This window comes from Hipposideros armiger, unplaced genomic scaffold (assembly GCF_001890085.2).
Source record: "Hipposideros armiger isolate ML-2016 unplaced genomic scaffold, ASM189008v1 scaffold_203, whole genome shotgun sequence".
NCBI lineage: Eukaryota > Metazoa > Chordata > Mammalia > Chiroptera > Hipposideridae > Hipposideros > Hipposideros armiger.
This window is the reverse complement of record NW_017731553.1, coordinates 2,602,437-2,612,526: the sequence shown is the minus strand read 5'-3', so window position 1 is coordinate 2,612,526 and position 10,090 is coordinate 2,602,437. Positions and strand designations below refer to the sequence as shown.

General features: G+C 41.1%; 1 pseudogene; it reads right to left on the bottom strand.

Annotated features, from left to right (window-relative positions):
• Window positions 1–6,122: 6,122 nt before the first annotated feature.
• On the bottom strand, window positions 6,123–6,913 carry LOC109388672 (40S ribosomal protein S4-like; annotated as a pseudogene).
• Between the last annotated feature and the right edge of the window lie 3,177 nt (window positions 6,914–10,090).

The window sequence follows — 10,090 nt, the reverse complement described above, 5'->3', positions numbered from 1 at the left end:
GAGTCCAAAAGCCAGTACTCTTAGCGTTACTGGTTTAATACCTCAGTGACGGGCTGGCCGAGTGGCTCAGTTGGTTAAGAGCGTGAGCTCTGAGCAACAGGGTCGCCAGTTCAATTCCAACATGGGTCAGTGAGCTGCACCCGAGCTGAGCTGCCACTAAGATGCCAACAGGTGGCAGGATAGCTCAGCTGGTGAGAGCATGTGCTCTTAACAAGGTTGCCAGTTCGACTCCTGCATGGGATGGTGGGCTATGCCCACCAGCAACTAAGATTGAACACGGCACCTTGAGCTGAGCAGCCCCGAGCTGCCAAAAGGCAGCCAGATGATGACTGGACTTGGAGCTGAGCTGCTGTACCCTCCACAACTAAGACTGAAGGACAACAACTTGGCTGTTCCCCTTCCCCAATTCCCCAACACTGTTCTCCTCTCCCAATTCCCCAATAAAATCTTTAAAAAATTAAAAACTCAGTGACACACAGTGACATATATTATCCATCACCTTATCTGTCCTTTAACCTGAGAGAAAATGGGCGGGGGGCAGATCTAGCCCTGGATAAAATTGGAAAGGCACTGAAGTCTATCTTTGAAACTTAATTCTCTCAGAGCTCCCCCTCATCTCAGAAATTGCTTTCTCCTTTCCCTCCAACAAGCAAGTGATAAACCCACTCCTTCAAAAAAAAAATCCAAATGGAAACAGAATGTTAGACTTGGAAGGTCTCTGTCCAACTTTTATGCCCTCATATGATAGATGAGGTCACTCGTGCCCATACAAGGGCAGTGACTTTAGTTAAATGATCAAATTCATATTTTTTTCCAATCTCTTAAGATGCAGCATCAAGTTGCACTTAGAAAAGAACAATGGACTACTCTCATCCCAACATTTCCCGTTTGGATTCTTTGTAGACTGGTATGCCTTCTAAGAGTTCAAGCCAAATGCCACTTCATGAGTTCTGATGTGCTGTTTACATGGGGCATTCCAATCCAAATTGAGTGTCTTGGTCATCACATCTTGGTCCTGTTCTTCTCCCAGATTTGCATCACTAATATATGCAAATACCATATAGTTCAAGGGTATCTGAGGGGTAAAACTACTAGGAAATGTGGCTCTTTCACAGTTCTGTTTTCTCAGAGGAAATTCAGTTACTATGGCAAGTTTCCCCAAAGTAACATTTTTACTCCAATTGTGAACCTTATGGATTGTTAATCACATGACCAACCAATAAGTTGTGTGCATCGGAAGCAAAGGAGAGGTAGAATTTAGAAATAAAAAAAGAGATTGCTACTATAGTTGATAACACATGGTGACTATAGTTGATAGCACCATATTATTTAATTGCAATTTGCTAAGAGAGTAGAACTTAAATGTTCTCACACACAAAAACAGATAAATATATGAGGTGATAGATGTGTTAATTAACTCAATGGAGGGGGAATCCATTCACAATGCATATGGATAGCAAATCATCAGGTTGTATGCTTTAAATATCTTACAGTTTTATTTGTCATTCATACCTCAGTAAAGCTGGGGGGGGTGCGAAGAAAGATATTGCTAAGTCTAGCTTTCCTCTCATTTTATATATGAGGAAACTCAGGTCCAGAGAAGGCAAGTTATAGAGCTAGTTAGGGCCAAATAAGACCCCAGTCTCCTGACTCCTGGGCCAGAGTTCCTTCCCCTGTACAATTTTGCGCACAAGTTTCAGTTTATGTGAAATTCCTTCAGCAATAAATATATGACTTGAAGTGAGGTGAAGCATGTTATCATAGGGTACACTACTGGCAGTTGGTCTAACTTAAATTCACAGTCCCCTCTATATTAAACATGTTGCTTTCTGGGGTGGCCAATTAGCTCAGTTGGTTAGAGCACATAACACTAAGGTTGCCTGTTTGATCCCCACATGGGCCAGTGAGCTGTGCCCTCTACAACTAGATTGAAACAACTACTTGACTAGGAGCTGATGGGTCCTGGAAAAACACAGTGTTCCCCAATTTTAAAAAATGTTGCTTCCTTTTCGTGGGCAGAAAAATAGTATAATTTCAGTTAAAACCTTTTCAGGTACTCTGAGTATGGGACACGCATGTTGCTAGGGAATGCTAATAATAGGTCAAAATAGCACTCTAACTCTGTATATGTCAGGACAAAAACTCCCTACAAACACTGACTCAGTGCTTTACCTTTTATCATTTGAAAATGCTTGAAGATAGTCAATGAGTTCTGTTTTTAGATAACCATACTGAATTTAGAGAAATCCAATCATATAGCATTTTAATAGTATATTTCTTCCCCTAATTTTCTTAGTTATCTGCTGTTCTTTATTTTTCAATGAAAGCCATACATTAACATTGCAGTTTGGAAGAAAATGAATAGCCTTTCTCGCTATTTTATAGGTCAATAGTTACAGCCGAAGTTTCATTTCTCTCCCATTAAAATTGCTTATTTGCCTCATCTCAATGAATATCAAATGGTAATAAGATACGGAATATATAAGGTTGTGACCCATGCCAGTAGGTTTTGCTGTTTCTAGGGTTTTCTTGTTAATTGGTAGCATTGTATGTCAGATGGGATTCTTCCACACCATCGTTAAGGTTGATGATCCTTCAGAACATCACGGAAAAGAGCTAGAAGGAGTTTCACCAAAATGAGGAGCTAGAAGTGAAATTTCCTAAGAGCAGAGCAATGGTTTTTGCTTTTACGGTTTGGAAAATAAAGGGCAATACATCCTGTGAAACTCCTTGAATATAAAAAAGAGTGTTTTACCAGGAAAAAAAAGAGGGGGGGGGGAGAGAGAACTACTCAGTTTGAAATTCTGCCCTGATTTCAGAGGTTTCAGGATAGAACACATTCCTAGAAATAGAAAACTGACTAACGTGAAAAAATGACTCTTGCCTACATCAAATAATGACCTGCCCCATGGAGTTATCTATACTTTAATTCATCTAATAAATGTCCACCTCAGCTGTCAGGTGTAAGATTATTTTTTTTGGAAATGAAATTATATGCTAACCTCTCCAGTGGAGCTCACTTTTTGAACCAAAGGAATAATTGTTTTATGATGTGAATAATCCTTCTTTAATATATCTATTTTTAGGTTGGACTTTTGTTCAGTAAATTTCTATACAGAGAGCTAGCCTTCATATCCTGATTTTTCAGTGTTTGAAGGATAGGGCTTGGGGGAAGCAGAAAAGCAGGGTAGGAGAGAGGTCAGGACACTGGCCAGGAAGTCAGAAGACCTTGGCTGAATCCATCTCCAGCATTTACTAGTAGCCAAAGGACAATGGCCAAGTCAGGATATTTTTCTGGGCCTCAGTTTTCTTACCTGTAATCATGGCAGCTAAAGACACTACGAGAATCAAATGTAACCATCTGAGCAAAAACACTTGGGAAACTGTAAAATGCTAGACAAAGTTGATAATTAATAATAATTAATTAAATTACCCCAATTCCTCCTTCCAAAGCTGACCAAGGAAATGATCACTGGTAGCTCCATAACTGAAAAGTCCCACATCCAAGAACATAATTTTAATCAAATAGCCTGGTTGCGGCCCTGGCTTGAAAGGGGAAAGAGTGCAGTCAGGTAACATCAGAAAAGCCACATTTAGTTGGAGCTAACTTAGCCTGTGTGGAGTCTCTGACACTGGCACATTGTGGGAACAAAAACTAGTTTCACTCCAGATTGACCAAGTGTGGAAAATGTGTGTAGAAAATTCCCAGGTGATCAGTGAACTTCAACTCTGTTAGGATCTACTTCAAATTTGAGCCTGTACAATATGTTGGGAGTAGCTCATTAGATTAATTGACTTCAAAATACTGATCCTTTAAGGTGAAATTCAATTACCGTTTCCATAACCCGCCCCTGGATCTCTTCAGTTGGAATTAATTTCTCCCTAATCTGTGCCCCAAATACAAGTGGTATGCATCTAGCATGGCACTCTTTCAAATTTACTTTGTCTTAGAGTTTGTGTGTGTGTGTGTTTGTGTGTGTATCTGCATGTGTGCATATATGAGTGATCAAAACGTACAGTGAATGTTTAAATTTAAAAAAATTGCTACAGTTAAAGACACATTACCATTAATCCCCCTCAAAATACTCCCCCTCGCTTCGAACACCCTTATCCCATCATTCTTGCCACTTTCTGAAGCAGTTCTGGAAGTCCTCTTTCATGAGTGTCTTTAGTTGCTCGGTTGTGTCTGCCTCAATGTCCTGAATCGATTCAAAACGTTTCCCTTTCATGGTCATTATGACTTCGGGGAAGAGCCAGAAGTCATATGGTGCCATATCAGGTGAATGAGGTAGATGAGGACACACCGTAATGTTTTCATTTGACAGAAATTACCATACCAGAAGCAACGTGTGACATGGAGCATTGTCATGATGGAGGATGAAACCATTTGCCCATTTCTCAGGCCATTTTCTAAGCACATCATTTCTTAAACACTCCAATAAGTTCTTAATAGTCAGAGTTCACTGTAGTGTTCCTGGGTACAAATTCAGGTCGCACAATTACATCAAGATTAAAAAACACAATTGACATCACCTTGATGTTACTCGTAGATCTTGATGGACACACTTTTTTTTGCACGAGGAGAACTGGGTGAGTCCGATTGAGAACTCTGAACCTTGGTCTCAGGATCATAACGATAGACCCAACTTTCTTCTCCCTTGATACATGTCTTAAAAAGTTGGAATCTGAAGCAGTATGATCGCGCAACTCCAACAAAATTGACAAATGCTGTTGCTTTTGTTCGACAGTCAAAACATATGGAACAAATTTCTCACTCACTCATCTCATGTTCAAATCTGTTGTTAGAAAGCTTTTATTTTAAAGATTTTATTGGGAAATTGGAGGAGTGGAACAGCACTGGGGACTTGGGGAAGGGGAACAGACAAGTTGCTGTCCTTTTGTTCTTAGTCTAGTTGTGGAGGACGTCGCTTCACTGGCCCATGTTGGTATTATCATTGCACTCTTACTGGGTGAGGCAGTCGCTCATGGCGGCTCTCGAAAGCTCACACCAGCTACCAGCCAGCCCCACAACAGCCTACACCATCACTGGCAACTCATGGCAGCCCAGCTCCAGGTCGAGCTGTTGTTCACCATCTCAGCTGCCAAGGGCACAGCGTCACTGGCCCTCATGTGGCATTTGAACCAGGGCCCTGCTGCTCAGAGCTGGCGTCCCAAGCCAACTCCTAACCAACATGCCACTCCGCCGGCCCTGCTGTTAAAATGTTTTGAACAGAACCATAAGAGATATTCAGTTCCTCAGAAATTTCCCTAATAGTCAATCACCTGTTTGATTGAATCATTTCGCTTACTCTTCAAACATTCTCTAGGGTTTTTGATGTTGAAAGACATCCTGATCTCTCTTCATCTTCATTCAATTCACAACCATTATGAAATCACTCAAACCACTTGTAAATTGTCTTCATAGTTACTGCAGCATCACCATAAACTAATTTTAACATTTCGTGTGTTTCTTTGGCATTTTTTTGCAGTTTGAAACAAAATTTCATTTTAATGCGTTGTTCATGATCCATGATTTACAGCACACTTTAAAACACACCTTCTCTCAACCGTAGCTCACACCCATCTGACTGCACCAAACAAGTTGAAACTTGTCACACGCTGTTACTATGGTTCCTGCATTGAAGATCCCTGCCTTTCTGATGGACAGCACTCAGCAGCAGCATTCACTGTATTGTTTGATGACACCTCGTATGCTTATGTGCTGCCTCACTCACACAGCATAATCTAAGTTCCTGAGGTCAGGAACCATGTCCTGGTCATCCTTATATGTCCTTCACAGTACCTACCACATTGCCTTACTCACACTAGTTGCTTGATAAGCACTGCTGATTGTTAAAGGAAAAGACAATCATACATTTACTGTTAAGGGGATTATTTCCTTTTTTCGGCACCATATCCACTTCAAGGTTTCAGGTGTTCTCTTCCTTATTGAATCCTGTAATTTAGGGAACAAGTCCATGGAGTAACAGCGTACTATAGGCATATTTTTAGAAAAATCAGTATATAGCATAAAAATCATAATCACGGTTCTTTTCTTTTTATGCTATATTAACTTTAATTAAGTACAAAAATTCTTCCAATCATGTCACCTAGACATTATTTTACCTACTGCTCTGTTTGGCCGCCAGTCTCTTGTCTCTCTCTCCAACAATGGTGAGGTGGATGCCCTTTCCATGGGGAAGAGAAATCCATGGTTTGTTGCCTTTGCCAATCATAAAAATGTTGGAGGGCCTGGTGGCAAAGCTGTTGCCACTGGCCTCTTCCACATGAACCATATCAAAAGAACCAGGGTGCCTCTCTCTGCTGGTGATCACACCAATCCTTCCCAGGTTGGCACCTGCGGTCACCATGCACAGGTTACCAGTGTCAAACTTGATGAAATCAGTGATTTTGCCAGTCTCCAAATCCATCTGAATGGTGCCGTTCACCTTGATGAGGAGACCAGGGTAGCGGATAGTGTGAGCATCATGGGTCAACAGATGAGGGATTCTCTTTGTTCCCACCAAGATATTTCTCACTTTACACAACTTGTACTTGACCTCCTCAAGTGTAATTGATGAACAGCAAAGTGACCCTTGGGGTCACAGTTCAGACAGAAGTTCTCTCTGGTCTTGTCAATGCTGATGACATCCACCAAACCAACAGGGTAGGTGACATCACTTTGGACCTGGCCATCAATCTTAATAAACCGCTACATGCAAATCTTCTTTACTTCATCTCCTGTCAGGGCATACTTCTGTCTGTTCCTTAGGAAGATGATGAGAGGGAAATATTCTCTCAGCTTGTGGGGACTGGCAGAAGGACAAGGAACAAACACAGCCATCAGTTTATTCAGCATCCAATGCTTTTGAGCTGATACACACTTCAGATGCTTCTTGGGATCATAAGCCATGGCTGTGCTAGGCACGAAAGAGTCATAATCTCTGTTTTTGAAACAAAGTGGTTGATTATCTCAGATATGACAATAGGGATTCCCATTCTGGACAGAACTGAGTATAGCAGTGCTATTAAATCCCTTAAAAGAGGTCAGTGTACTTGATTTATCATAAGTCTCCATCCCAATTGGTGGCTAGGTCCATCTAGGATGATGTTGTCCAATCCAGGAGCCACTAGCCACCTGTGCCTCTGGAGCACATGAAATGTGCCAAGATTAAATTGATATATAATGTAAATATAAAACACACACACCAGATTTAAAAGACTTATACAAGACTTTATAAACAATATGAAATATAGCACTAGTAATGTTTATATTGATTGAATACTGAAATGAAATATTTTGGATCTATTGGATTAAATAAAATATATTATTAAAAATTATTATAATTCACCTTTTTCTTTTTCTAAAGTGGCTGCCAGAAAATTTAGAATTACATATGTGGCTTGTATTATAGTTCCATTGGACAGTACTAAAATTGGAACCGCCCCCTTAGAAAAGACTATCCTTTAAACAACCTAAAGACAAATAATTAGCTCATCCACCATTTCCTCTTGAGGCTGTCGGGACCCCTAGAACCAAAGGGCTATGATGACACAAAGCACTGATATGAGACTACACCTTCATCTCCAAAATATCTGAGTCTGTACCCAAACTACATAGAGGAGTTCTGAATAAAGGCCTTCCAAGCAGAGAAGAAAATTAGAAACTTTTCAAGAGTTACAAGAAAATAAGAAAAGGCATTGTTGGGCTGGCCAACTGGCTCAGTTCATTAAGAGTCATCTTAAGAGTGCGAGCTCTGAGCAACAGGGCTGCTGGTTCGACCCCCACATGGTGGGCCAGCGATGCTGTGCCCAAGCTGAGCTGCTGCTGAGCTGCCAACAGGTAGAAGGATGGCTCAGCTGGTGAGAGCATGTGCTCCTAACAAGACTGACTGTTGGATGGTGGGCTACACCTGCCCACAACTAAGACTGAACTCGGCACCTCGAGCTAAGCTGCCGCCTAGATGGCTCAGTGGACAGAGCATGCGCTCTTAACAACAAGGCTGCTGGTTCAACTCTTGCATGTGATGGTGGCTATGCCCACCCGCAACTAAGATTGTAACACAGCACCTTGAGCTTAGAGGCCACGAGCTGCCGACAGGCAGCCAGATGGCAACTGGCGCCCTCCACAACTAAGATTGAAGAAGAACAACTTGGCTGGCCCCCCTCACCAATTCCCCAACACTGTTGCCCTCCCCCAATTCCCCAATTAAAAAATAAAAAAAGAAAAGGCTTTCTTAATGTTCCTGAACAACAGAACCTCAATATTTACCAACTTAACTTGTGCTGACATAGTGCCACGAGAAACCAAAATGGTAAAATAAATTCCAAATACTTTGCATGAGGTAGCACATTGCCTTCCATCCCAACAATGTTTGTGGAATTGAATTGAATTGGGGAGAGGTTGTCTAATTGGATTTGATCTCTTTTTAAACTGAAGTCAATGAACCAGAGTCTGTGCATATACAACCCTAAAGCTCTGTATTGAGTCTATTAACATGTGTTGAGAGTGGATACCGGGCTGTCTTGGCCCTTTATATAGCAACTACTGTTTCCTTGCTAAAGCCTTAGTGACTACAGGGAAGAATTAGGTAAATGTGACCTTTAGTGTAATCAATACCTTTTCATACCCGTGTTTCACCTAAAGCAGGAGGGCTCTTGGGGCAGGGCCCTTGAGGAGAGCATCATAACAATGCCTCTGATGACTGCACACACCTGCAGTAGTTACATTTTATCATTCACGAAGGTTTGGGCTCTATGTACAAAGGCACAGATAGCATCTGAAATTGGAGTATTAAAGAGAGACTTTAAGGGATAGGAAAACCTCATTATTAACCAGATAGGCGGGACTGTTTTACAATGTATACATACATCAAATCATCACGCTGTACACTTTAAATGTCTTATAATTGTATTTGTCAATTACACCTCAATAAAAAAGAGAGAAATAGGAAGAACTGATTTTTAAGCAAAGAGAATGTAAACATTTGAAAGAATAGCCTGGTACAACTGCATGTAATTCCACTTAAAACATGAAAAGCCAAAAATGGTATCAACAGGTCTATTCTGTTAATTCAGTGAAATATTTTTTAAAAATGCGACGGAAGGCATTTGGCATTGTGAAAACAGAATAAGCAGTTGATTGATCCATCTATTTTCAACAAGTTGTATGGACATCCTGTAGGCACACTTAGTCTGCGGCTATTGCCTCAAAAGGGGCAAAAATCCAATCAGATATAGTAAAGTAGAGATGGCCACAGTGATCCAGCAACCTCTGTTCAAACTTTACCCGCGGTAGGACACTCTTACACTGGGTTGTTAATTGAATGAAACCAAATTCTATTTATGTATTTTCCTAGCCTTCTTTATCACCTCCTTATGTACCATTGAGCAGTTTTTGAGGAGACACGTCACTATGACAATGTTGTCAAGGCCCTTCTCATTTTCTAGTTCAAATCCATGTTCATGCTGTTTGCTAAGTACTTGTTCCCTGTGACAATTTTAAGCTAAACAGAAAGCACTGAATGTGCATTCCAAACCACTCTGTGCTGCTGGGCTCCAAGTAAAACAAGCTCTTCAAGCTCCATCATGTGAACTTTTCACAAGGAACAATCTCCCTCAGACAACTCCATTCAGAGATACTATCCGTGAAACTGGGACCCAGGGAAGGGGTGATATCACAGGCTTTCCCCTCTGGCCAGGGTCATGACCACCAAACTCATATTTTAAGAGGCCCCTACGTGGTCTGGCACATTATTTTATTAATGATCTAACATATCCCCAAACTTTCCCATAAGCTTCCAATTTGAGATATTCACACTTACACACAAAATTGGGTACTGGTGTCAAGAAAGCCTGGGCTTTCAAGAAGAAAAGAATGAGAAACTTGCAGCCAGGGTCTCTATTAGGGGTAGGAGAATAAGTCTGAGAAATACTATATAATTAATGTGGTTTTTTGCAGTGTATTAGAAATTGTAGAGGGCCGGCTAAGTGGCTCAGTTGGTTAAGAGCTTGCTCAAGAGTTTGAGCTCTGAGCAACAGCGGTTCGAGTCCTAGCCCAAGCTGAGCAGCTGCTGAGCTGCCAACAGGT